The sequence below is a fragment of the Heptranchias perlo genome, unplaced genomic scaffold (genome assembly GCF_035084215.1).
Source record: "Heptranchias perlo isolate sHepPer1 unplaced genomic scaffold, sHepPer1.hap1 HAP1_SCAFFOLD_163, whole genome shotgun sequence".
Lineage (NCBI taxonomy): Eukaryota > Metazoa > Chordata > Chondrichthyes > Hexanchiformes > Hexanchidae > Heptranchias > Heptranchias perlo.
Genome location: NW_027138892.1, coordinates 719,282 through 725,281, shown reverse-complemented (window position 1 = coordinate 725,281; position 6,000 = coordinate 719,282). Strand labels below are relative to the sequence as shown.

Sequence of the window (6,000 nt, the reverse complement as noted above, 5' to 3'; positions counted from 1 at the left end):
GGGGAAGCTGGTTCATGGCGAACCCCAGCTCTGAATCCCCCCGGCAGAGAGTTCAAGGAATGTTTAATATAAATGAGATTCAACGACAGGATCAGAAAATCTCTCCTTGATGGTCGGTCTCATTCTCCCGAAGTGAGGAATGAGCGGGAGGGGCAATTCCACCCGGGGTTATATTTTATTCCAAAAGGATGAACCAAGGCACAGTTTGATGTGGGGCCGAAATAGCTCAGTTGGGAGAGCGTTTGATTGAAAATTTAAAGGTCGCTGTTTCGATTCCGGATTTCAGCAGTTTTTAGATTATTTTGTTTCTTCTTTGGGTCGATTCTCGAACATTTATTTGCACTGACATTTTTACCCGACACTGAACGGTTGGGGATGAAATAGAGAGACATCAAGGATGTCTGTATTTAGCTTTTATTTCTCTATTTCCTTCTGCCTTTCTCTCTGGATTTTGTCTCTCTCGGTGCTCGATGAACATTTGATTTGATGCATTTGTCCGAAACTGATGCCTTTTCCACATCTCAGGGCGGTCAGACACGCTCTGTCTGTCTGTTACTGCTTGTGACCATTAACGGGAACAGGCCGCGAGTTAAACATTTATCAGCAAACCGCCAGAGAGATAACACAGCGGGAATAAAACACATTGCCTCACATTGTTAGACACCGAGTGACACAGATTGTAATGTGTGTCAGTAAACAGACCCGGAAAACAGAGTCCGAGAAAGGAAAGAAATAGAGAGATAGAAAAGAGTCATAAAAAGAAAGAAAACCCTTTCTCCACCCCAACAACAACAACAACTTGCATTTATATCGCGCCTTTAACGGAGTAAAACGTCCCAAGGCGCTTCACAGGAGCGATTATCAAACAAAATGTGACACGGAGCCACATAAGGAGAGATTGGGACAGGTGAGGTAGGTTTTAAGTGTCTTAAGGGAGGAGAGAGAGGTCGAGAGGCGGGGAGGTTTAGGGATGGAAATCCAGAGCTTTGGGCCCAGTCGGTTGAAGGCACGGCCGCCAATGGTGGAGCGATGAAAATCGTGGATGGTCAAGAGGCCTGAATTGGAGGAGCTCAGAGATCTCGGAGGGTTGTAGGGGTGGAGGAGGTTACAGAGATAGAGAGGGGCGAGGTCATGGAGGGATTTGAAGACGAGGATGAGAATTTAAAATTTGAGATGTTGGTGGACTGGGAGCCAATGTCGGTCAGCGAGCAGAGGGGTTCTCCTCCTGAACGGTGGTTTGAATGTTTGGGGGGCGGGGCTGTGATAAATATCTTGATTTAATATAATGATCCCACTTTTCAACTACCCCAAATTATTACAATGCTGACCTGGAACAATCTAGAACATACCGCAAAACAGGACATTAAGATCAATGGTCACTTTAGCAAGGAGTTTAAAAGATTCTTCTAAGGAGGAGAAGGCTCAAGAAATGGACTGTGACCATTTCATGACGGCCTATTTATTTGTGTCCAGGGAGAGGGATGAGACACATGAAATGTTTCACACATTTCAAATCTCCGCGGTCAGACTGCCGATTGTTTATTGATCAGGAAGATGGCTGGTAATAATCTGAGACCCAGTGAAGAGGTGAGAACAGAGCAGCAGGGAATGATCCCAGAACAATAGGAGCCAGCAGCTCACCGTCTGGTCCCTGTGTCAGGGACAATACACAACACCTCAGCTCCAGACCAGGAACAGAGAGCTGCTGTTAACGTGGCCCAGCCCTCGCTAACTGCTGGAACTGTGGGATGGAAATCAGACTTTGGGTCTTGGAGGCTGCTTTAGGGGCTCATTGGCTCATCGAAAGAATGATTTCTATTAAAGAGCAGGGCTCTGCTCCATCACAGACTGATACTGTACAGTACATGACAGAGGAAAGCTCCCTCCACAATGTGCCATCAAACACTCCGGGGGCAGGTACATCAAGGGTTCGATCAAGATTAAATCTCCCTCCACACAGTCACAGAGGATGTCATTTGTGACATTGACAAGGGCCGTTTCAGTACAGTGGCAGGAGTGGAAACCTGATTGGAGGGATTCAAACATGGTGTTGTGGGAAAGATGGACATGGATTTGGGAGGGGACAACACTTTGAAGAGGAAAGGGAGGTGGGAGATGGGGTGGTAGTTTGCAAGGACACAGGGGTCAAGGGTGGGTCTTTTATGAAGGAGGGTGATGATGGAAGATTTGATCGGGAGGGGGACCGTACCTGAGGAGAGGAGAACATTAACAATGTCAGCTGACATGGGGCCAGGAAGGGAGGTTGGGTGGTCAGCAGTTTGGTGGGAGTAGGGTCGAGGGAGCAGGAGGTGGGTCTCATGGTCAAGAGAGCTCAGAGAGGGCATGAGGGGAGATAGGAGAGAAACTTGGTGGGCTCGGGGAAGGGAGGGGAGCTGCAGAGGCAGCTGAATGAATGGTCTCAATCTTAGTCACACCCCCCATGACTGTCTTTCAATTTACCTTAAATCTTTCTCTTCTGGTTATTAACCCTTCCATCACTGGAAACAATTTCTCCTTAAATACTCTGTCAATACCTTTCATAATTGTGAATACCTCCTTTGAATCGCCCGTTAACTTTCCGGTTGTAGTCTCAGTGCCCTTCTTGCTAGTTGGTATTTCAGTTCCCATATGGTCTAGCGGTGAGGATTCCTGGTTTTCACCCAGGCGGCCCGGGTTCGACTCCCGGTGTGGGAATAGTGAACTTTTAGTCCCAACCTCCCAATTTGCCTGCAGTCCGGACTGTGGCTGCTTCTGAGTTCGCACCACAATCACACTGAGAAATGAGGCAAACCACAGCTCTGAAAGGGACAGTGCACCAAAAACCCAGTCCCACAAGCTGAAGGGAAGCAAGCAACAATGTCCCGACAGGTCACTCAGCAGCTCATGGCCAAGTGTCTGACTGCAGTCCTTTTATTATTTACTGTAAAACCCGAGTCTGAGTGAAACACGCACAGAACAATCTGGAAACACTCAGCGGGTCGGGCCCCATCTGCGGAGAGAACGGACCAATTAACTGAGAGTCTCAATGAGACGAGGAAAGAGACACGGCCCACTGTGAGAAACAAGGAACTTGCATTTGTATAGCACCTTTCACATCCTCAGGACATCCCAACGCACTTCACTAGAAGTTCAGTCACTATCGTTTTATAAGAGAACGTAGCAGCCAAGTTGTGTACAGCAAGATCCCACAAACAGTGATGAGATATTGAGCAGACCTCCTGTTTGTTGGGTGCTGATGGTTGGGGAAAGAATATTGGCCAGGACACCGGGAGAACTCCCTGCTCTTCACAAATTACCACTTAACACCTCATTCAAAGGACAGCACCTCTCACGATGCAGCTCCCTCTCAGAACGACACAGTCAGTCTGGATCATGTGTCCCAGTCCTGGAACGGGAGCTGGAACCCACACCCTTCGAAACACCAGCCTGACTCCCTGGGGTTACTCTCACCCTTGGCTCGTCATGAAACAGATTGTGCCACTCCCAGAGTAACTGATGACCACAGCCTCAGCCCTGGGTCCCGGTCTTCACCATAACCGCAGCCTGTCACCGCTCATAGAAAGTGGCGTGGGATCCCTGAGTTCATTCTGTGATGTGCATTGGGGGAGTGGGACTACATGGATTGATCTTGCATAGAGCCGGTAAGGACTCGATGGGCCAAATGGCCTCCTTCCGTGCTGTAACCTTTCTATGATTCTTTGATTCGATGTGGATGGAGAGGGATACAAGGATGTGATCAGAGATGGCCTTATCTATGATTGACACGATCGTGAGTAGAGAGGCCACGTGATTGCAAGGTCGAGGGGGCGGCCATGAATATGGGTCGGGGAGTTTCTATGCGGGGAGAGATTAAGGCAAGATAAAGAATCACATAATAGACTTGTTGGCAAAATTGAAGCCCATGGGATTAAACGGACAATGGCAGCGTGGATACAAAACTGGCTAAGGGGCAGAAAACAGAAAGTAGTGGTGAACGGTTGTTTTTCAGACTGGAGGCAAGTATACAGTGGTGTCCCCCAGGGCTCGGTATTAGGACCACTGCTCGTTTTGATATATACTAATGACCGGGACTTGGGTGTACAGGGTATAATTTCAAAGTTTGCAGATGGCACGAAACTCAGAAATGTAATAAACAATGTTGAGGATAGTAACAGACTTCAGGAGGACATAGACAGACTGGTGAAATGGGCAGAAACATGGCAGATGAAATTTAATGCAGAGAATTGTGAAGTGATACATTTTGGTAGGAAGAATGAGGAGAGGTAATATAAACTAAATGGGACAATTTTAAATGGAGTGGGGGAATAGAGAGACCTGGGGGTGCAGTTACACAAATCTTTGAAGGTGGCAGGACAAGTTGAGAAGGCTGTTAAGAAAGCAAATGGGGCCCTTGGCTTTATTAATTGAGGCATAGAATACAAAAGCAAGGAATTGATACTAAACCTTGATAAAATACTGGTTAGACCTCAGCTGGAGTATTGTGTTCAATTCAGGACACCAAACTTTAGGAAGGATGTCAAGGCCTTAGAGAGGGTGCAGAAGAGATTTACGAGAATGGTGCCAGGAATGAGGGACTTCAGTTATGTGGAGAGACTGGAGAAACTGGGGCTGTTCTCCTGAGAGCACAGAACGTAAAGGGGAGATTTGATAGAGGTGTTCAAAATTGTGAAGGGTTTTCATAGAGTAAAGAAGGAGAAACTTTCCAGTTGTAGAAGGGCAGTTCCAACACGGGTTAGATAGAGAGCAAAGCTCCCTCGACACTGTCAAATCAAACACTCCCAGGGAGGGTACAACACGGGTTAGATATACAGTAATGCTTCCTCTACTGTGCAGTTTAGATCCCGCCTCAGATTTCAGATAAAAGGTTGGTTTCCTGGACACTCTGCTGGTGTCTCTCTGCATCTCTGCACCTCGTTACACCGCTCTCTACCTCCCTCTGCTGGTGTCTCTCTGCATCTCTGTGCTCAGTTACACCGCTCTCTACCTCCCTCTGCTGGTGTCTCTCTGTATCTCTGTACTCAGTTACACCGCTCTCTACCTCCCTCTGCTGGTGTCTCTCTGTATCTCTGTACTCAGTTATAAACAATTTTACAACACCAAGTTATAGTCCAGCAATTTTATTTTAAATTCACAAGCTTTCGGAGATTTTCTCCTTCCTCAGGTAAATGTTTCAAGATCTCCTTGAAGCCTACGCATTTATACATATTGAATAATACATGGTGTTTACAGACTGCCCCTGCAACTGCCCGTTGCCAAGGCAATCACCGTGTTCAGACAGAGAGGTGTCATCTGCAGAACCCCCGAATACACATTCAACAAAAAAACAAACAGGGAAAAAAAACAGAGAAAAAAAAAACACAGAGAGAGGCAGAAACATCCGGAAGGCAGAGAGAGCCAGCAAATGACCCATTATATTAAAAACAGATAACATTTGTTCGCTGGTGGGGTAACGTGTAGCGTGACATGAACCCAAGATCCCGGTTGAGGCCGTCCTCATGGGTGCGGAACTTGGCTATCAATTTCTGCTCGACGATTTTGCGTTGTCGTGTGTCTCGAAGGCCGCCTTGGAGTACGCTTACCCGAAGGTCGGTGGATGAATGTCCATGACTGCTGAAGTGTTCCCCGACTGGGAGGGAACCCTCCTGTTTGGCGATTGTTGCGCGGTGTCCGTTCATCCGTTGTCGCAGCGTCTGCATGGTCTCGCCAATGTACCATGCTCTGGGGCATCCTTTCCTGCAACGTATGAGGTAGACAACGTTGGCCGAGTCACAGGAGTATGAACCATGCACCTGGTGGGTGGTGTCATCTCGTGTGATGGTGGTATCTGTGTCGATGATCTGGCATGTCTTGCAGAGGTTACCGTGGCAGGGTTGTGTGGCGTCGTGGACGCTGTTCTCTTGAAAGCTGGGTAGTTTGCTGCGAACGATGGTCTGTTTGAGGTTGGGTGGCTGTTTAAAGGCGAGTAGTGGAGGTGTGGGGATGGCCATAGCGAGGTGTTTG

At 47.8% G+C, this 6,000-nt stretch overlaps 1 non-coding gene across 1 annotated transcript; it reads left to right on the top strand.

Annotated features, from left to right (window-relative positions):
• The first annotated feature begins 2,622 nt into the window (after positions 1-2,622).
• trnae-uuc (transfer RNA glutamic acid (anticodon UUC)) lies at positions 2,623-2,694 on the top strand. Its single transcript has one exon. It is a non-coding gene; the product is annotated as a tRNA-Glu (tRNA).
• Positions 2,695-6,000: the final 3,306 nt, after the last annotated feature.